Below are 23,545 nucleotides of genomic sequence, written 5' to 3'. Positions count from 1 at the left end.
ATTCTAAAAGCAGAGATAGAGAAAAAAGATAGAGTTGCTAAACATGTTTTTACATAAAGGTAAGGGGCCATTTCACTTATTAAATATAGAAATATAGGTTCTGCTCAAGCCAAGTAGCTTTTAAAGTATGAAATTACATAAATGGCATTTTCTTCATGAGTAAAGTGTGATGCACACATCTAATTATAATAGGCCTTTTTATAAGGTGATTACTTAACATCTGCCTTTTAAAATACATAATACAGTAACTTTGTTCACGACTCAACCACTGGTAAGCCAAAGAGTAAGCCAAATATGTACAAATGAAAACAAGTTTCCATTCTGACTTTGAACAGAACTGACAAAAAAAAAAATTTAAGGAAAAAACAACTTTCATTTTTAAATATCAGAAAGATTCTCACCTGACTTCTATAAAAGAATGAAAGAATGGGAATTTTGTTTAAAATTCTCATGTTTAACAAAATTTTTTTTAAATAAGTGTAATTGATGTGTTTTAGCTTTCAGCTGAGGGTACAAAAATCTTTGCACACAAAACCTCTAAGAAACACAGAAGATCAAGAGTAATATAAAAGCCTTATTCTAGATGTTGGTTACAGGAGATAAGTTCAGTTGTTTAAACTTCCTTATTTCTTTTTTCTTAGTTCTTTCTAAAATGCAACATTATATGGGCATGGAGAACCCTGTGGCGAATTTTACTTGATCTAATTCAGAGTTGATAACTGGAAGGAAAGGTCAAAGAACCTCTTACTGAATCACAGCTAACATATTTACAGAATAATATTCTACTATATTCTAATATACAATAGAACATACTAATTAGAATATACTAATATAGTACAGAATATTTTTTGTTATTCTTTTTCATTGACTCCTTAGATTTAGCCTTCTCAAAAATAATTTTTCCAAGTAGGTGGCATATATACAAATCACTTCATGAGTATGCAAATCAAATAGTTCCAATTGTTCAATATTAACTACTGACAATAACAGAGTGGGTGGTCTGAGCATTAATGACAAAGCAGCTTCACCATTTCAAGAACTAGCTGACTGTCTAGAAAGACTGGTTATTAAAATGACAGCACCTTCATAATCAACAAGATACAACAAATTTGAAAAGCTGATGGGAAAACATGTTTTACTGTGGACACATTTATATTTCTCTAAATGCAATATATACATTCATGTTATTACAAAGGGAAAACAAGAATAAAATGTGAACACTCCACTTACTCTCTTAAAATGTCTCAAAAAAAAAAAAAGAGGAGAGAAAAATCAACTTAAATAAGCCAGGATTTTTATTCTTTTACTGCATATGACAAACTTTTAGGTTATAATGTGTAAAATCAAATTAATAAAGTAGATTTTGAAAATGATCCACTACACATCAGAACACACACACACACACACACACCACAATGAAGTTATTCACCTATTAGAGAAACTGCAAAACCAACAGCACATAGGAACCTAAGGCAGAATAACACATAAGGTATATTAAATTTAAAATTCTACCCTTAAAAAAACTTGTATAATATGCAATATATAATTTACAGACATAAATAAAATGTACATGGTGCTTTACAATTTGCAGAGTGTTTTCATATTAAATTGTTTGATTTTTCACAATAACCCTGAGAGAGACACAGGACAAGGGTTATTATTCCGGTTCTAATAATGAAGAATTGAAGCTCAGTAAAGTTAAAATATAGCTATAGTAACTTAATAAACAGCAAATTTCTAAGAAACAATAAGGTGGCTGAGAAATTTTTACATTGAACATAAAACAATTAGAAAGAAAGGAAAAACAAAAGGGAGACTCAAGTAGACATATAAAACCCAATGACATTAAATAAAGCATATTTATATAACTACATTAGTACTATCACCTCTGCTAATGGCAACAGAATGAGTCCCCATAACTTTCTACAAAAGAAATGGCTAAAATTTTGAATATTGGAAATAATAAAAATGAAAAGTATCCTTTTACCTTCTTTGTTAGAGCAGGCATTTAAAAGACTCCACCAACTTTATATAACTACTCCTCAAGAACATATTGATGGAGATTATTTAGAAAAAAGTATATCCTCATTTATAACTCATATTGAATTAGAAGTCTACCTGATTCATCACTAAAATAATAAGAATTCCACCCACTAACATCCCCATAGCTATATCTGAGCTTACTGCCATCTTTGAACAACAAATCTATCACTTATTCAATAGAAGCAATGGAGCTGTGATCTGATCATTTGGTCCAATAAATTGTTTAAAAAATACAAAAACAAAAATTAAAACAGACCTCAAGCAGAAGGCTTTCTTTCCCACTCATAATTGTCATTTTACTTTGAAATATTCACATACAATCAGGTCTTCCAAGTCATCCAATTTATTTCAAAGGCTTTTTACATGCCATTCCTCAATGCTGATCTATTTTAAATACAGTTTTATTGTATCTAGTATTAGATATTGTGTACAATGAAACATATTAAACCTTAAACTCTTCACCTAGATTAGTCCCACAAACCAACATTGTGCATACCATACTTCCACACATCCTAGCACTTAAAAGATACTGATTTAGAAAGGCAATTTGCTGCAAAGTTAATAACTGAATTTAATCAAAGTTTGCTACTTTTTTGCTTAAAAACAAGTGAAACAAAGGAAGAAGCAGGTAATACAATGGCATATACTCTCTTTTAATATCTAAATTAGTACCTGCAAAAGCTTAATGAAGTTTGCAGATACCTTGCAAGCCTAGGGCATGGATAACACTCCAAATCACTGCAATGAGGTACTCAACAAACCAAAACTTTTCAACAAAGTACATGGCATTTAGATCTGAAAATATAACAAACACTATGGTCCTTCATTCATACTAAAATTAATATGATAAAACTAGTCAAATGAAAAGTAATTATGAAAGCCAGGCCAAGGGCTAAAGAAAAAATTTATACCACAAAGCTAAAGGTTAAAAAAATGGCAAAAATATCCCTCTGGCTTCTCGTGACTTATCACATTTATCATACACTAAAAAAGTCAAAATGCTAATGAGAGGTTAGAACTGGCAAACCCCATCACAATGTCAAATATGCATACTATTAAAAACTCCATTTTCCCGCTCAGGTAAATAAATATGCATCATGTCTACTGCAACACTTCTTTTCATGTAGTAAAATATGCAAGGTAACAGCTTACAGAATAAAAATACCTTGGGGCAAAATGACCCCACACATTCCTGTGTATAATACAGCGATCAAAATGATAAATACATAGGGCTTCCTTGGTGGCACAGTGGTTGAGGGTCCGCCTGCCGATGCAGGGGACGCAGGTTCATAACCCAGTCCGGGAAGATCCCACATGCCGCGGAGCGGCTGGGCCCGTGAGCCATGGCCGCTGAGCCTGCGCGTCCGGAGCCTGTGCTCCGCAACGGGAGAGGCCACAACAGTGAGAGGCCCGCATACCGCAAGAAACAAAAACAAAAACAAAAAACAAACAAACAAACAAAAAAGCCAGTCACAGAAGGACAAATATTGAATGAGTCCACTTGTACGATGTATGCAGAGTATTCAAATTCATTGGGACAGAAGATAGACTGGGGTGAGGGGAAAATGGACAGTTATTGTTTAACAGGTACAGAATTTCAGTTAGGGAAGATGAAAACATTCTGGAAATGGATACCGGTGATGGTTGCACAACAATGTGAAAGTACTTAACACCACTGAACTGTACACTTAAAAGTGGTTAAAATGGTATATTTCACGTTACATATATTTTACCATGATATAAAAAAAAAAAAGTTTACTAATTACATCTATCCTTCACTCTCCTTAATGTTTCTGCTAAGGAATAATAGCATTTCCATAACTCTTTGTAAATATTTTGTGTCATTTAGTTAATGAATTATCTTTAAAAGGCAGTACTTCTTTACATTAATAATTAAAATAGGAAATAGGTCCAAAACAAAACATCAGGCTCACTAATAAATGAGACTCTGCATTGAGAAAAAGTGGAAGGAAGATTGCATTTGGGTCAGTGAATTTGGGCAAGGCCTAGAACCAAACAGCTGCAATGTACTTTCTCCATCTGGGAAGCCATAGTCAGATGGAATATATGCACCTACAACAATGTGGTAGGGCCCTCATTATTTTTCACAACTCCAGATTAGCCTTTCGAATCATAAAAAGTTCAGCAAATTGCCTAAGGTCATCTTGCTGATGTTAGAAATCAGTTTCCAACTCTTTATAAAAGAGCTGACAAATCACAGCTTTTAATATTGCAGACTCAGAAGAATGAGTGAAGAATCAAAGTATTTCTTTGAAAATCACTATTGTGAGGAGAAAAATTTAAGTTGCATGAATCAATAAATTAAACTCCTATCTATGAAAACACTGTACTTTGTTTTCTGACAGTTCTCCCTAAATTAGATCTGAGTATTATACAAGATGGTCTGTACATGTTCCCTTCCAATATGCTCCATAAATAATGGTTTCATGTGTGTGGCTGTTTAAATATACCCATATAAAAACCCACAAGGGAGAAAGAATGTGTGGGAAAGTTAACCAGTCTCATATTTTTAGTTGACTTACCAACTTGATTTTTTTTTTTAATGAAAACAGAATACTGCACAATGGATGAATGCAAAAGAATGTTTTTTATGTGTTGTCATCCTCTTCAGATTCTAGCAAACACACGTTACTTTTCATGATCCCTGTATCTCTCTCTTTGGAATCCTGTATATATATATGGTTTGAATGAAAATATAACAGTAAAATATATAATGAAATAACATCAGTAGATACTCACTATTTCAAATACAAAGCAAACTTTTCCAGTATGAATTTCTCCACGTCACTAAAAATGTCTTGAGAAGAGTCAAGTCTGAAAGGCTATTAATCCAACCTAGTCTTCAAAACTAATTAAAGCATTTTATGAAAGATGTAATGTGGGGAACAATGCTTATCAATTCAGTTGGAAATAGCCATCAAATTGTAAATATATATGGCAATATAGAACCATCCAACAAATGTCTCACCGTTAATGCAAAGTAGGTTTTTTAACGTTGTAAACATAAATACTAACTGAATTAGCATACCCCTTAGAAAAAAAATTCCTTCGTTCTTTTTCATTCCTAAAACTGTTCATAGCACTTAGAAGCACAATACATGAAAATAATCCACAGATGGGTTAATCTTGCATTGCCAGATCAAGAAAATACAACGCTGCAAAAGAGAACTGAAATTCATCACTCAAATTTCATGGGAAAGAGAGGCAGCATTCTTAGGCCTTTAATAAATCCTAAATTCACTCTTCAATTTAAAAGATGAAAATGGAAACTTCTCACTGATTATCAAGCTAATCTGGGATTTTAGTGAAAGACAACTTCAGCCCACTTCTTCTCAGCACCCCCCAGCCACCCCAATCACTCCTCAAAACAGCTCTCCACCACAAAAGCAAAATATCTAGCAAATTTTATACCAGTGTCCACAAGACTGTGGGTATCTGCCACAGCCTGGCAAGTAATGTGCAGAAACAGACACCTCTCCTACAGAGGGGTAACAGGAAGGGGTGGGTCTAGTGTAAGAATATTACCACACTTCCCATTCAATCAAAAGAAAAATACCCATTTGCATCAATATTCTAACAAAAATCCATGATACAAATAAAGATCCCCAGGCCAAATTCTTTCCAGTAATAGTTGACATGAGTAAGGAGATCATACAGGAATAGACAGGTTGGATTGATGATTCTTTGACGTGAAACAGATGTTCCTTTCAACTCTGGGCACAGCTAATTTAAAATAATGGTTAAACAAAGACCTTTCGAATTGGTATGATGTCTCTATTCCTCATACATAAAGGAAGATGGTCATAATTCACTTTCTTACTCTGAAACTCTACTTCCATTTCTTTTTCACACATCAAAAGATCTATCTAAATTACAATACTTTCTTACCTATGTGTTACATGCACATATGTTATAATGAAAATTAATCAGGTTAGTAAACCAATAATACCTATAGTACACTACAGGGTACTATCCTTTTCATAAACTATTTTGTATTTCTTGAATGTGTGTTTGTGTGTGTACAGTATTTTCCTCCAGTCCTAGGAACATATACAAGATAAACAAAAACATAGGTTTTCACAATAAACTTGGACACAAGCGTTCACAGCAGCATTATTTATACTAATAGCCAAAAAGTGGAAACAATCCAAATTCCCGTCAACTGATGAATGTATAACACAATGTGGCATATCCATATAATGGAACATTAGTCAACAATAAAACATGCTACAACATAGATGAACTTTGAAAATATTATGCTAAATGAGAGAAGCCAGTCACAAAAGACTACATAATGTATGATTATATGTCTATAAAATGCCTAGAATAAGCAAATTTATAGAAATACAAAGTAGACTAGCGGTTGCCTGGAGTTGGCAGGGGAAAGAAGGAAAGGTGGGAACAGGGAATAACTGCTAATAGGTAAGAGGGGTTTCTCTGGGTAATGAGGAATCTCACATTTAACACAGCAAAACCTGAACTCTTGATTTTCCACCCCAATCTACTTCTACTCCACTACTCCCCATCTCAGTTAACAGCACCACCTTTGGACAGTTGATTTGGCTACAAATCTAGTAGTCATGCCTCTTCACTTTCCTTCACACCTCACAGTCTTTCCACCAGCAAGTCCTATATTTTCTCCTTCCAAAATACATCCTTCCCACCATATCTACTGCCACTTTCACGTCTCCCATAGGCTGCAAGAGTCTCCTAAGTAGTCTTGTTTTCACTCACACATCCTTCCAATTTCTTTTCCACATGGCAGCCAGAGAGAGATTTTTAAGACAAAATCTGGTCATATCACTTCCCTGATCCACATCCTCAATATGGATTACCACTGCTTTAAAATAAGATTCGAACTCCTTAATATTGGCTAAAAGGCTCTATCCAATCTGCCCTCTGCCCACCTCCCAAGATCACTGTGCTGTGTACTTCTCTCCTCCTGGCTAATTACACTCCAGATTTGATGACTTTCTTCCTACTCTTTAGCAAGCTCATTGTCACCTTGGTCTTTTGGCCTGGAATGTTCTTCTCTCACATTTTCTCATAGTTTGCTTCTTATTATTAGCATCTCAGCTCAAATGCTAATGTCCTCAGAGAGGCCTATCCAAAGTAACCCCACTTGGGGTCACTAACTTATGGCCCTGTTTTATTTACTTCATAGCACTGTATGGCACTTATCTATTTAAATGGCTCCTCCAGCCTCTCCCATACCAAGTTTGCTCAAACCTGTATTTCTAGAATCTAGACATTTGCCCACTCATAGTAGTTGCTCAATAAATGTGTGTTCAGTAAATGAGTGAATGAATGATGACTGATGTAATGGGGGTAAAATAAGACATGAGATCCCTTGGAAACTAGAGAAACAAAGTCCAGGGCTACAAAAACTTCAGCATAAAAGACCTCAAATTTCCATTTATTAGACAAAAGCTAGTAACTCAGAATGGTGTAAAGATGTCTTCTTTTCTAGAACTTAGAAGTCCAAACTCAAGACACAATGTCATTTGTGGGAAATCAGTTGGTAGAGGGAGAGAAAAGTAGGAGTAATTAGATACTAAACATCACAGTAACATGCAAAGGGAGAAAGAACTGGGAAATGAATGAGGGAATGGAGAAGTATTTGATGTAAGAAGAAAAAAAGGAAACACATTCTGATCACATCTACCTCAATTACAATCTTTGGGTTCATTGCCTTTGTAGTGAACTTAGAAAAACAAACAGAAAAATGACACAAACTTTTAAGAAAATTATTCACTATACCAATGCTTTTGGGAAAACTTATCAAACCAAAAGTCCTTATCATCATAGTCAATGAACCAGAGATATGCATATAGGAAAGTAAGCAAAGGCACATAAAATTGAGTGTTCGTGATGATAAACCTTATTAAAGGTTGGTAATAATACATCCAGGATGAACTAGCTTATGTCTTTACAATATTTATTTCATATTCCTGATCTGTAATAATTTTCCTCCACAAGCAGTGCTTTCCTACTGATGAAATTATGGATAACTCAAACATTAAAGGCTGCTTGCAGAGTCTTTTGTTTACGTAGAGAAATTGAAAAAAATTGATAGAAATTAGGGAAGTAGCTAATATAGACTGTGAACTGAAGAGTCCCCAGGCTTCCCTTTCAGGTAGAAGGAGAAATCTGCTACCAAACATTCCAAAATGGTATCATTGTGGCCGTCATTCCTGTAGAATAAAATTTTCTTCCCAATTTTCTGCTTCCTAACTTCCTCCCCACCTCCTCTGTCCTGCCAGATGTACCGTAGAAAGAACATAATAGAATGACAACAGCAAGGGCTTTTGCTATTACCTAGGGTTGGATTTAAATTATATTCTCACTAGTTGTACAAATTAAATATTTAAAAAAAAAAAAAAACAGAAAAGCAAAAGCAAAAGAAACCTTCCTCCTTAAATGTTTAAAAAGTGCCAGAATCCTTCACCTTGTGAAGCCCTAGGCAGTTTGGGCCTAGATTCAAGGCCATGTTCACTGTACCTGCTAATGATCCACTGCACACTGCTTTTGGGGGACCCCTCTCTACAATCCGCAAAGACCATCCCAAATCTGTTCTAAGCTCTCACTCCTACTTCTATTTCTCTTATTCTCAGCTGAACTATAACTGACTTCTTCTCCACTCCAAATGCCTTGAGACTTAAGACTGTACAAATCTGTGCAGTCTTCTCCTGCTGCCCCCTAAAGAAGAAGGTCTTTTTCCCACACACACCCAAGTCTCCAGGACTCTACCTCCCAGATTTTACCCTCTTCCCTTACATTATCAGTCTTTCTATTCTCTAGTGATTCTTTTTCCTCTTCCTTCAAATAAGCTTCAGTTTTACTTATCACCAAAGTTAATTCCCTTGACGGGGTTAATCCCTGAAATTACCCCTTGGCATGTGTGTCTCTCTTTTCCTATTTTATTAAACCAGCAAGGTTTCACATGTTATCTCCATTTATTCTTTAATCCGAAGAAATAGGTTTTGTTCTTTCTCCATTCAGCAAATATTTATTAAATACCAATTATACTTCAGGCAACATGCTCAGTTACAAGGATGTGAAGATGAATAACAGACTAGCCTGATTGATCCTCATGACTGCTTCGCTCACATAACTGAAATTCTGCTATCTGGGAAACCAAGGCCTTTTCTTGGTCCTCATTTCCTTCTATTTCTCTGTAACACCGAACATCACTAGCCATCCCCTCCTTTGCAAAAATTCTGAGTTCAAAGCACTGCATTTTCCTTTTCTGACATATCCTATCACTTCTCTTAAACTAATCCTACTTCCCCCTTTCATCCATTAAAATGCAGGTATTCCCCCACATCACTGTCCTAGGCTCTCTTTTCTTTCCTTTCTATCTTCTGTCCTTTGTGATCTTTTCCACTAGCACATCATCTCTGTGCAGACAAATCACGAATAGCAGCTAAACTGTTTACTGCAGTTTATTATAGATTAAAAACAAACAAACAAACAAACAAGGCTTGGAGAGGTTACTAAGTTCACCCAAGATCACAAGAACTAAGAACTGGCAGAGACAGGTCTTGAACCTTGGCAATCTGATTTCAGAGCAGATGCTCTTAACCTGTACAGTGTAGTGTGCTGCTTCCCGAGTCCCTTTCTCAAGGATCGCGCTCAATTTTCAATGGTCTTTTAGATATTTCAACCTGAATATACAGCTTAACCACACGTCAATTCATCATCTTCCTTCATTAAAATCAGTTCTTGATTTTGACTTCTCCGTTTGTTATATGAAAGTTACAATTTTCCCCATGATTCAACTTGAAACCCCAGTCAGCCTTATCCTTCATTATCTTAAGGTTTCAGAATTTTAGTATCTTACACTCTAAGCCAATCCATCCTTCTTACTCACTGCTGCCCAGTAATGTCTTAGATGACCTCTTTAAAGTGTCACCACTGTATTCAAGACAATATTCTCAACTTGGCAATCAAAGACCTTCACATGTTTACAAACTTTTTTTTTTCCTGATTTCCCACAGATTCTCTATCTTCTGCCCAAACATTTCTGCACCCGTGTCCTTTATCCTTCTTCCTTCCTCCCATCCATCTTAACTTCTACTTCCTCAGTGTTACTTTTCTTGCTTCCGCAACTAAATGGCGCTACTAGGTACACTGAATTATCATACTACATTGTTTTATTACTCATCTTTATCTTTTCTATAATCATTTATGTGTCTCCTATTTTCCAAACCATGCTATCAGTTTTTTTGTGGGAACTGAGCATATTTTATTATTTTCATGCCTCCTACAGCTTGCTTTTGCCAGGCATAATGCAAATAGTTCTGACAACTTTTAGGGAAAATGCTAACCTTGCTTTCTTTCCTCAGCAAGAGTAGATATAGGCTATCGTATTCTTCATTATTAAATGTTAAGCTCCCAAAGGTACGTAATCATACAGAGGAAAAGAGAGACAGACTTTACTTTCTTGGGGACAAAAAAGCAGGATATAAAATGTTTTAAAGACAGAACATTTTTATAGGAATAGGGTTACTGACCCAGAGACCTACCCAAATTCCAGTCCAGATAATTCGCTCCTTGCTCTCTAAATCCCTCTGCTATTTCAGCTGGATAATGCTGGCTCCTCCACTCCGTGGCCCAGGAGGGAATGGGACGTGCACTATGAAACAGCTGCAACATGCCACTCGGGAGGACAGGCCTCCCGGCACTGGGCACAAGAATCCCCGAGTGTCCCTCACCCACACTCCAGAAGTACTGTGGAACTCAGTTAGGGAACGTCTCAGATCCTTGAATGAAAGACGCTAACCAAGCATTACTGTGAGCTACAAGAATTTTTCAAAAGACTCATTTCTCACTTCCCTCCACGTTTCTTCCCCAAAGCTTGCTATAAACAGTCTGAATGAAACATTTATATGCTAGATGGAGGAGAAATTATCCTCTCACAGCTAAGTGCTATTTTTTATTTATTTATTTTTGCGGTACGCGGGCCTCTCACTGTTGTGGTCTCTCCCGTTGCGGAGCACAGGCTCCGGACGTGCAGGCTCAGCGGCCATGGCTCATGGACCCAGCCGCTCCGCGGCATGTGGGATCTTCCCGGACCGGGGCACGACCCTGTGTCCCCTGCATCGGCAGGCGGACTCTCAACCACTGCGCCACCAGGGAAGCCCGCTAAGTGCTATTTTTAAGACTGACTCTGGTGTGTGTTCACTGTATATTTCTAATACTGGTATCTCTCAATTTGGATTTAGTTGGTTCAGATTATTCTAAAACATAAAGTCTCCTACCTAAAATAGTTTCTCAAAGTTTGCAAAAGGTCAACAGATATTAATTTCATTAAAAAAATCATTATTACTTTAAAAGATTAACTCTCTCAGTGATCCTTTAGCCATCCCTGTTCAAGTCTTAGGGCCTTCTCTATACTGTGTCACTGGCCGATTATAGATACTGTGATTATTAGCACTAAACAGATACAGTGCTGTAAGTAATTCAATAATTGGTTCTCTGTCAAGATGAGATATATCTTTTTCTTTCAAACAGACTTAAGGTTAACAATTAAATTTTGTTTATCCCTTCTCCTGATCATAAAATACATAGGAAGCAGGGGCAAAGTCAATCCAAAGAATATTTATTTCCAAAAATAATTTCCAAAGCACATAAATATTAGTGAAAGTAGGCCTCAATCCTATTTACATTTATAGGAGTTAAATAGTTCTGTGATACATTTTTATTTTTCCTTCTCCAATTTTACTAGAATGAAAATTGGCCTAAATGAAAACTGGCCTGAAATCAGGAGGCCTACACTCAGGTAACAGTAGACTTTGACCCTGAAGTTCTGCTTGCAAACTGGAATTAGGATTTTTCCCACCCTACTTTCTAACGACTATACCAACCTTGAGTCACTGTTTTTGAAGTCAATAGAAGGCTTTCTCTTCCACAAAGCTCCTACACCAAAACAAAAATATTCTACTACAAATTATATATGTATATACATATATGTATACATAGAGAGAGAATGAAACAATATAGCCCGCCTCTAAACTACAGGTTACATAGTCCTTAATATTAACAAAACTGGGGAGATCTTACAAATTAAAATGTTTTATAGATGCTAAGTTCCCTTAAACATAAAAATAAATAGGAGGAAAATATTGCATGGTTAAGCCTAGCTAGGGAGGTTAAATATTTAAATTGAAGTTGTCTTCTAAGTGAATGAGAGATTTTTTTCCATTATTTAAGGGAAGGGAATAAATTACTATTTTCTACTATCAGCTTGTACTAAATTATATATCATACCACAGAATTAATCTGTTAATTTTGAGCTTTTCTTAAAAGAGTATAGTGTATACAAATCTAACTGCTAAAAGTTCTGGGTCCCTAAATATGTTAATATGTTATCATAATATGATGTAGTTTGGGAGTCATTTATTCATTCATCTATTCAATAAATATCTGTGAAGGATCCCAGGCACTACTCTAGACACTGGGAATTCAGGGAGTGAATAATGTCAATACCATTTTTAGACAACTTACTTACCTTTGGCTTTGAACCAAAATCTACATTTTCTTAACAAGTTATTCATCCAATATCACAACTGCAGAAACCATCTAGTTTTTCTTGTTTATAAACACAAATGGGATTCCCTAGGGCACTTTTAATATTGGTTGATTTTTTTTTAAAAACTCTAATTATCCTCCTGTCCTTTATCTTTCACTCAGTCACTCACATTTTTTTTTATTTGCCTCAAAGCTAAATGAAACAAAATATGAGGTAGATAAGTTATTATTCCTCTCTTATCAGCTGTTCATCCCTAATGACTCAGGGCTGTAAAGTCCCCAAAACCCAACATATTTAATACCTTCCAACAGATCCTGCTGCACTTAAATGATTCACTGAAAGAAAAAATGTCCATCTCTTTTCATCAATTTTTGCATGCTTTCATGAAACTTTATATACAGTAAGTTGACCACTCAGGGTTAAAAAATACTTATATACTTTCCAGTTCACTTTTTATTGGCACTTAGTGATTTCTTTGCTTCTCATTAATTTTTAAAATAATATCCTATTATATCTTTTCTATCCATCTTTAAATTCAAAAGTGGTCATTTTCAAAACCCAGTTCCGAGATCAGCTCCTCTAGTAAGTTTTCCCTTACCTTTCAACAACCCAGTTACCTTCTTATACCCCAGAATGAGTAAATATTTCCATTGTGACACTCATCAACCTGCCTGATAATATACTTCGATTGTGACACTTATCAACCTGCCTGGTAATATACTTCACTCCACATCTATTTCACCTTGAAATGAAGGACCTTATCTTTGTACTTTTGTTTATCTAGCAGAGGGTGTGGAACAAGGTAACTGTTCTTTTGTTAAATTGAAATTGAAATTTAGAATCATGCTTCCCAAAATTCAGTTTTACTAGCATACTTAAATGTTACTGGTGGAAATGTACAACATTTGCATAATGCAATCTGGCAACATTTATCAAGAATTTTGATAATTCAATCCTCTAACCCATTAATTCTCCTTTATGAATATCCCCTAAGAATTAGAAATATGAAAAAGTTTTACAAAACAATGTTTACTATCATATCATTTACCATAGCAAAGAACAAATTTTTTTTAAAAAACTAGCAATACTAAAACTTATGTTTTACTTAGCGAAGTGTAATTCAAAGGATTTGTAGTCACAGGGAAATTTTATAATATTAAGCAAAAAAGCAGGACACAAAATTGTGTATTTTAGTCTAGTATTCTGACAAATTAAGAAGAAAAAAGGAAAGAAAACAAAATAGTAACAGTGATTGTTTGGGGTAACAACTTTGAATGTGTCTTCCTCTTTCTATTTTTCTGTACTTCCCCGATTCTGTATTTAGAATATATTTTTATATAATTTTTAAGTGTTTTTATCCAAGTTGGTAATAAGTAATTTGAAAAGTATTTCAGAGGTATGTCCAAAGTATACATTTCTCTCTGTAACAAATATGAATATATATATAATCTTTAATATAAAAGCATATACACTGGGCTTCCCTGGTGGTGCAGTGGTTGAGAGTCCGCCTGCTGATGCAGGGGACACGGGTTCGTGCCCCGGTCCGGGAAGATCCCACATGCCGCGGAGCGGCTAGGCCCGTGAGCCATGGCCGCTGAGCCTGTGCGTCCGGAGCCTGTGCTCCGCAACGGAAAAAAAAGCATATACAATTTGCTTTACTAAAATAATAAAAGATTCATCATAAATAAAGTTTCTACAAAATGGCCAGAATGTTCAGCTGAACTAATTTCACAAATCACTTCTGCCACATCTGGCCTTTAAATTGCCATTTTAAAATATGATTGAAACGCTTTTATGAAAAGAGCATATTTTCTAAAATATATATATGATATACACTGTAAAGTTATAGAATTGTGAAATCCCCAATTTCCTGTAACATATCACACAAGAAAAGTTCCTTGAAGAGGAAACACAAATAAGTGCTCTAAAATATGTGTTGTTTTCCAATATTGAAACAAGTACACTTCCTAGTCCTTCCACCAAGTTTCAGAATTGACAGACACAGCAATTATAACAGCTGGCCTCTAACTGCCTTTACTAAAAAATCAAATAATTACTCTAAGCAAATAATATCCATGATTTGTGTATCCAAAACTCTATAAAGTATCACCAAAACGCTTTTTAAAGTGAGCTTTGTTAAAAGCTAAGTGAAAAAGTAACCACCTCTGGAGAATGGATCAAAAATTTTAAAATCCAATCATGTTTTAAAAATTTAATGATGACATGAATCTGACATTACTGAAGTGATACTGATGGACACACAATGAAAATGTCACCCCTTATTATTGAGCCACTTTACATTACATGGTTTAAAAAAAAAAAAGCAATGAGAACTTGTACATAGTTGCTCAAAAATTTACTGAATTATACAAAATTCTTTCCAATGAATAACCTGTCATCTGAAAGCTAATGGAATAATTAGGGAATTGTGAATAATTGAGAATTAATTTATTCAGTTAGTGAATGCCACCTGACATGAAACTTTAGCTCAATTTTCATTTATTTTATCTGTCATAGGACTCTGTTAATCAGAGGTCTATTTCAAAAGACAGAATCTTATTTGCTCACGCATTCATTTGTCCATTCATGCAACAAACATTGACAAGTATACGCAATATTGTAATTACTGTGCCAGGCACAAATTCAAAGATAAGTTTAAAAATGTCCACAAGATGCTTGAAAGCTACAACATAAACAACTGCAATACAAGGGGAGAGATGTGACAAGCTCCTAAAGAAACATGAAAAAGGTACTCAAAGGACGAGAAAAATCATCACATCTGGCTAGAGAAGGGAAGGAGGGGCAGAGAGGAAGTCAGGGATGGCTTCCTGGAGGAAGCAGCACCTGAACTGGGTCTTAAAGGAGAGAGGAGTTCAACAGTACTAGGTGTACTCATTCCACCTGCAGGGTGGAGCCGGACATTTTCCCTTCCTTTGGACATGCTGCTTTACTTTGCCTGGCCAACCATTTCTCCTTTTTTTTCTAACAGGCTCACTTATCATTCTAAACACACTCTCACGCATAAATCTCTTCGTGAAATCTGTGATACCAACCACCTCCAACCGTATCTCCGTTGAAGGCCCTGTGAATACCTCTATTACAGCCCTTAAAAGCTCCATATACTGTATTTACCAGGCCAGCATCCACATTAATAGACCATGAAATACCTGAGGGCAGAATCTCTACCTTTCACGTCCATCTCTAGATCTGATCAAATGCTCAGCACAGTGGGTTACTTAGAGGTCTAATGATGAGGTGACTAAATGAATAAAAAATGTTGCAACTATCAGCTGGAAAACCTGTGTAAGAAGCTATTTAAAAGAGCTGAATGAAGAGGAAAAGAAAGCTCAAATTAGAATGGTGAGAAAGAAGAGAAGGAAAAGGAGTTGAGACAGGTTAAGGGGAAGACTGGTTAAGGAAAAGAAAGGAATTAAGCCTTCTTGAGAGCCTGGGGAAATTATGGTGCCATTCACAGAAGGGGAAAATCGGCGAGTCCACTGGGCACATGGAGAGTTTGGGCCTGGATTACTAGTGAATACACTTCAGCAGAAATTTAAGTTATCTATAACACAGCCTCCAAAAATTGCAAAAGTATTTCTTTACCAAAACATCAAATTTTAATTTAAACACTAATGTCATAATGTGGCATACCTCAACTCTCTATAACTTCCCTAAAAGATAGAATAAAAATCTGATTAATTTTCACTTACTACATTTACCTTTAATAAGTTTTATACAGCTTACTCTTACTGATTTCAATATGTACACATCATCATAAATGAAATTTCTTCAAAAGGAATTTCTTGTTACTAAAAAAATTCCAAGTAATTTAAGCCTTCTCTAGCCTTAAGGGAAAGGGTAAGATTATATACTAATATATGAGAATTAATGCAGTTTATTCCATGATTCAAACACATACAACTCAAAATAAAATACAATTTACCTAGATAATAAGTGCATAGTTTTTCCATTGGCACCTGATTCATCGACTAAGATCAACCAGTTAATTAAAAAGTCCCAGAGTATAGGGAAATAAAAGAGGTAGCTCTCCCAAAAAAGTTAGGGGTAGTGATTAACTCTTAGAATGAGGCAAGGGATGGGAATCAGCAAGAACACACAAGGAGCTTCAAAAGTAAAGGGAATGTTCTAATTATTAAGTTGGGTGGAGGTTTACTAGGTGCTTGATTACTGTTTTATAATTAAATATGCATAATTGCATATATCAAATTTTATGTAACAATTTTTTTTAATCCCTGTGCAATCTAACAAAAAGTAAAGAACCTTAGGTAGAACAATTAACTGTATATAAATATTACATAACAATATTATATATATATCTTTATACTACTTGCTATACCCACGAGTTATTTTTCCAACAAATAAAAAACTTAAGTTTGTATTTTTCTTTCAGTTGCCATACTTCTGTATGAATTTGACACATACAACAGTGCTGTCCAAGAAGAAACAACGAAACACACATTTGTCTTCCATTCTTCACTGGTCTAACAAGATGAGGTAGAGGAGAATGCCTTTCTAAGCAGGTTTCTCTGAGCTTTGGCTAAGAGCTGAGTTTTTAAGTAAATCATTTAGAAGAAGTAATCCTAGGAACCTTATGTTAATCAGTTAATAAATTAAGTTCACCAAAATATTTCATTCTTCTGTAATTATTTTCCTACATTTTTGGGGGGGGGCTGTGTTGGGTCTTCGTTTCTGTGCGAGGGCTTTCTCCAGTTGTGGCAAGTGGGGGCCACTCTTCATCGCGGTGCGCAGGCCTCTCACTATCGCAGCCTCTCTTGTTGCGGAGCACAGGCTCCAGACGCGCAGGCTCAGTAGTTGTGGTTCACGGGCCTAGTTGCTCTGCTGCATGTGGGATCTTCCCAGACCAGGGCTCGAACCCATGTCCCCTGCATTGGCAGGCAGACTCTCAACCACTGCGTCACCAGGGAAGCCCCCTTTCCTACCATTTTAAAAAGATTTTTCACTACATTGTTTTTCTTTCACAAAAGAGCATGGTGAGGCCTTCTGAAACTTCATTTTGATCTTATGTTACTGCAGCAATTAAAACACTATCTTCTCTCACAAGTTGGAACCCCAAATATATTTTCCAATAAATACTCAGTTCCATACATTGCACTGGGAATATAAAGATGTATATAAGGCATAGTTCTTTTTATAAAGGAACCTGAAGTTTAGAGGGGAGATGAGTCAAGCACATACAGATCAGTACAGAAAGGTTAAGATAAGTTCTCTGTAACAGCAATCAATGGGATGTGATGATAGAAAAGATCCAGGCTTTAGAGCCAGAGAAAACTGGGTTGAAATTCTTGATTCTAACATTTGCTAACACTGAGGCTCTTAGTAACTATTTAAAAATGGAGATAACGTTGTCTATCTGAATGCTGCAGTGTGGATTAAATAAAGTGTCTTAAAAGGAGATTGTAGTATTAAAAAGGGTTCACCTAACTAAAAAAAGTCAATGATGATGTTGTTCTGTGACTGTATAATTATAATAGTTGATATTTAAAATCAAAACCTAACAACAAACAGAGCTGTGCTCTCTCCCCTCCAAACCTACCAGTTTTCCCATCCTAGAGTAAGAGACAGGTTATGGCAGATGAAAGGTCTATGAATTCACCTTAGTATTGTGATATCTACTTTAACTGGAATCATAAGAATTTTGTCACCTAAAAAATTTCCTACTACAAAAATAACGTCTTACTAATAGTCACAATAAACATACCATATGAATAAAATAAATTTTTCATTATAATCAGATATCTAAACTATTTTGAACACTCTCTCCAAATTGTTTATTTAGACTTTGGTACTTGAGCCCCATCTGCATTATGGTTTTAAATATTTATTTAAATCCATATTATATAAAAGCCTTCCTTCACTTCCCTAGGCAGAAATAACCTTTCCCTCCTTTGAAAATCCACGGCACTTTATTCATGCTAGACTTATACCACCATTTATGTCTTCTGTGCTCTCTATTTGTGTAGATATGTAAAGTTTAATAATTTTAATCATTAAATATTTATCAAAGAAAAACATAAAATGAGGTCATCTTTCTGAATGTGCTTAGTAATCTATAAAGCAGTATAAAATATAAATTGCAAAGGTATTACATTTTAGAGTAAAAATATTTTGCTAAGCCTCCATTTAATATATCGCAGTACAATTTACTAAATGATACTACTATAATTTAAAAGCTTTAAAATAGCCTTCCATGTAAACAATCATTAACCAATTGCCAATAATTTATTTAAAAAAAAACTCTACTCATTATACCCCAATAAATGAGTATTTACTTTTAAAAAAAATACTGACCAGCCCTAGAGACACTAGGAGTTGGCCTACCTCAGTATGAGCCCAAGGAAAAGACTTAAAAATTAAACTTTGAGTTAACAAAAGAAGTTAAATGTCCAAGAAAATCCTACTATGTGCTTTATAGTAATTCATGATTGTTAACATTGAAAAAACTCATAAAAAGTAATTACTAAATTTTAGTTTTTATATTGAATTGATTCAATATTTCAATGGAAATGAAAAGTGTTAATCTAAATGTATAAACAATCAAGGTTCTCAGGGTGTTCAATTCCTACTGAATGATCAGTCAGGTAGAGGTTATACGAGTTATTAACCATCACAGTGAAGCACTTGACAACCACATTCCCTAAGTTTGCCTTATTTAATGATGCTGGAATACTTAAAGTATTTTCATTATTTCCTGGAAATACAGATATACATGTTTATTTTCTATCTCCTACTTTTGAATATCAATAATATTTTTATTCACCAAAAGAGAAAAATAAATACTTAATATTAAAGTCTATGTAAATGTAAATACAACTAAACATAATCAAAGGACACTAAAATGATAAGGATGATACATGCCACTTTGGGTCTCAATAATTGAAGAGTTGTAGAGATTCCATGTACAAAAATCAAATGATTTACTAATTTTTTCTGAAAATATTGTTTGAGCCAAGAAACTTTTCAAAAGTTAGTATCATTTGCCCAATTAGTTCTAAATTGCCAAATCAATAATGTATAATCAGAACAACTTGATTCACCTATATCGTCTCAGTTCTACTTCCAATTCAAGACAAGTAACCACGAGGTTGAGAAATTACAGTAATTTCTTGACTGCCTGGATGCCAAAAAAAGAAAACAGTGTAGCAAGAGTTAGTTACTGACATCCCTATTATAACATAAATAAGACTACTTAGGGACATACATGCAATATTCAGATTTCACAGCTGAGACCTAATTTTCTGTACATGGTCAAAACAGTTTATAAAGTCCTGATTCATGGTCTAGTAATACCAATCTAGGAATTAACAAAACTAGCAAAATCAAAGTTTACTTGCATTATATCTGAAGTTTTACAGAAATATAAAATGATACCCCATTTTAACTTTAGCGATAGAGGTAAAATATACTTGTAATAGCATATATTATTTCAAGTTTCTATTGTGATTTATAATATTTTACAAAACAATGACTTATGGTATATCACAGACTCTATGTAATAAGAAGTGGTTTCTAATGATCAAAAACATACAAAAATCTTTTACCACAAGGAGGCTTTAAAATGTGAAATAAGTCACATGCACTGTTTCCAAAGACATCTGCCACCAGAACCATCAGTCCACTGGATTCTGAACTGCAATCACAGTCCTTCATGGACTTTACATAATCTGACAGTACCTTACAGTTATAAAAATGTCAAAATAGACAAAATATCAAAAGAGAAGGGCAAACTAGCATTTGTTAAGTACTAACCTAATTTATCAAAATGATATAATTTCTACTTGTCATGGTAATAATATGAGAAAATTCTATTATCACTATCTACCATTTACTAAGCACACCTTCTATTCCTAGCTAACAAAAAAAATTTTAGAGGACAGAAATTACATGTAAAATATCAGATGACTGAAACATTTCTACACTATTTTTTATTTTAAAAACAAGCCAAATTATATATGAATGTACTCATCTATGTGATCAGTACCGTATGAACGTACGAACAGAGTGCATGCAAAGAGTATGAATGCTCTTTGCATGCACGTGTTAACGCAAAAGGAAAGAAATTCTTCAACAGACTCTGAGTCTCCCAAATATGCTGTGTGTGACTAACAGCTGAGAGGAAATGCAACTGAAACTGTCTGCTGGAAATCCATTAAAATCTAGGCACAGAAAAATACATGGGTGACAGTATAGCTGGAGGTGCAAATTTGTGCAGGAATGTAGCCAAAGTTTTGGCAATTCCCTCATGCTCTTAGATGTACTGACAATGGCCTTTCTTTTTCAGTTGTAATGTTACATTTAAAGAACATTATTTAATGGAGTTGAAGGACCTGCTTAGTCTTTAAAACAAATAGGCTTAAAACTTGGATTTACAGAGGTATGGCATTTCTAATAATACAAACAAAAATTTGCAGAAAAAGTTCCATGATCCACAAAAACTGCCATATGCAATCAAAAAAAAAAAAAAGTCATTACCTTGAGGTGAAAAAATGCTGTTTCGCATTTCATTCTACATTTCCCTTTAAGGAAATTACTTTAAATTTTTTTCTGCAAAAGAAGTTTTTTAGGATCATTATCTTCTGGGAAGGGAGTGATTTGAAAGGAGAATTCATATTTTTAAGCACTTGCTCTTAGTATACTACCTTACAGACTTCTTTACATCCAGTATTTGCTTGTTCTTAGGAATGAACTAGGTATCTAACTCCTTTACACACCATTTAATAGCCACATTTGTTACGAGTCACTCTGCACTGAGCCCCCCCTACTATGTCCTCAATGCTGTAGAATGTGATACTAAAAAATGAAAGCATGGTATTCTCCCATTAAGAGTTTATAGCTTACTATCAGTATAGGTTTAACAAATGTATACATTCAAAGGTATAAATATTCTATAAACAACTCTAATTGGTGTGACAATATAAAATAAATTGAACATTTTGAAGGAAAAGTACGACAGTATTTTATAGGTGAGCAGTAATAAGTAAAATTGACACAGCACTTTGCACTTTTTAAGAAGTAGTTCTCATAAAATTCACTGAATCCTCAAAACAGCCCATTAATACCATATAGGGATTTTTTTCCCCCATTTTACTGAAGAATCACCTGAGACCAAGAAAAGTTAAGTGAGCGAACCAAATCTACAATACTAAGTACACTAAGTAGTAGAACCAAGATTCAAACCGGGTTCTCACAGCTAAATCAAGGCTGCCACTGGATTTATGATTTTCAAGTTCTGTCACACAACAATTTCCTTTGATCCTTACAACAACCCAATGAGGTAATAGCAGCCAATATTCACCTAATGCATATTACATAGCAGGCATTGTTCTATACTGCATTAATTCACTTACTTGTCACAAAAACCCTATAAGAGGGTTAAATTATTATTTGATTTTACAGATGAGAAAACTGAGGCTCATAGAAAATACGTAAACTGCCCAAGATCACACAAATAATAGGTAGGGGGATCATAATTTAAATCCAGGGCATCTAGTTCCCACACCTTCTTCTTCACCTCATTCTTCAGTAGGTTAAGAAACTTGCCCAAAGTCACAAGAAAAGAAAATTGCAAAGGGAGAACAAGAAGCATGCATGTTAGCCCTTCACCCTAACTACTTTCCCTAAATGTAATCTGAACAATAAGGATCATTAAATCCAGAAGGGGCAAGGTGGCTTTGGAGTAGATTGTTCTCTAAGGCAGAGTATGAGCAGGTGAGAAACATCAGCAGAGTAGCAGGGAGAAGGAGTCCCATCAGGCTAGAGAAGACTTATCCTCCACCCATTCGAGGCAAAAGAAAGTAAAATAAAATGTATGTGAGCAGAGACAGGCGTATTTGCCACCCTGGTGTAGGTAGTATGAACTGCGGTAGATGAAAAGGGATGAGTCTAACTAAGAAATTAGTAAACATGAAGCACAAGACTGATTTATTTTGAGAGAAAATTTAAAGCCACTGAAAGATATGGGATAGGTGTTGTAACGCCTCCAAAAGAACTGATACCCCACTCCTGCCAAAAGTACCTAGCACACAGGAAGAAATTATATAAGCACCGAAAAAAAATCTGACTACACTTTTTCCTTTTTCTTTTTCTTTTTTCTTTTTAACACTAAAATGTCATTTACAGTCTAGCAGCTCCTTTACCATTAAAGATGTTCTGTGGAGGAGAGAGAAGTGGGGAAAGGGAACATAATTGAGCATAACGTGCTTCTCGTTAGTTCTCATGTCCTGAATCTATGGTGCGGGTTACTTTAACAGGTAGACAGACCGTCCTCAGACTCATTAAAATCAGGTGAAGGAAATCACAACAAAATCCCATTTAAATGAATAAACTGAAATGTCAACCTAAATCTAAAGTACACGTTAAAAGTAGAATCTGCAATAAAGAGAAAAAAAAAATCATGGCAGAGACAGACACAATGATACCAGGACACTCTAGAAAGCAACACTTTTTAGAAGACAAATTAAAGGAAAAGTAACCCTAATGGAATTTTTTCTCTCGTTACTTAAAATAAACCAGGTCACTGTAATGGACCTACACTATGGCATTTTGTTCATTTTAATTTCATTTTTATTTCATCAAGCCATAAATTCCCATGGAAACACCTTAGACATGTGCTCACAATAATTGGAATGCTTACCCTTTCAGTATAAGTACTTTTGCATGAGTTCAACAAAATAAAAAGAATGCAATGAGGCCCCTCCGAGTTTTTTGCTTATGTCAACAGCTATTTTATGAGTACGAATTACCTTTGTGGTTATAAAGCATGTGTAAAATACATTACATGAGTGAGAAGCCTTACTGCAGACGATCCAGTAAAGGTCTGAACTGCACACAGAAACATCAAAATCAAGCTGAATTTCCTAGAATATAGCAACCACAAAATTTTCCTCCCAACGCCATTACTGTTAAATA

The 23,545-nt window shown here is 35.0% G+C and overlaps 1 protein-coding gene across 11 annotated transcripts in view; it reads right to left on the bottom strand.

Annotated features, from left to right (window-relative positions):
• The window catches only part of CAMK2D (calcium/calmodulin dependent protein kinase II delta), a 462,200-nt gene that overhangs the window by 255,888 nt on the left and 182,767 nt on the right, over positions 1–23,545 (bottom strand). The window lies entirely within an intron of this gene.

This window comes from Delphinapterus leucas, chromosome 5 (genome assembly GCF_059928025.1).
Source record: "Delphinapterus leucas isolate spDelLeu-1000000601 "Yukka" chromosome 5, BTC_Dleu_Yukka2, whole genome shotgun sequence".
NCBI classification, from domain to species: Eukaryota; Metazoa; Chordata; class Mammalia; order Artiodactyla; family Monodontidae; genus Delphinapterus; species Delphinapterus leucas.
This window is presented reverse-complemented; position numbering and strand designations above follow the sequence as displayed.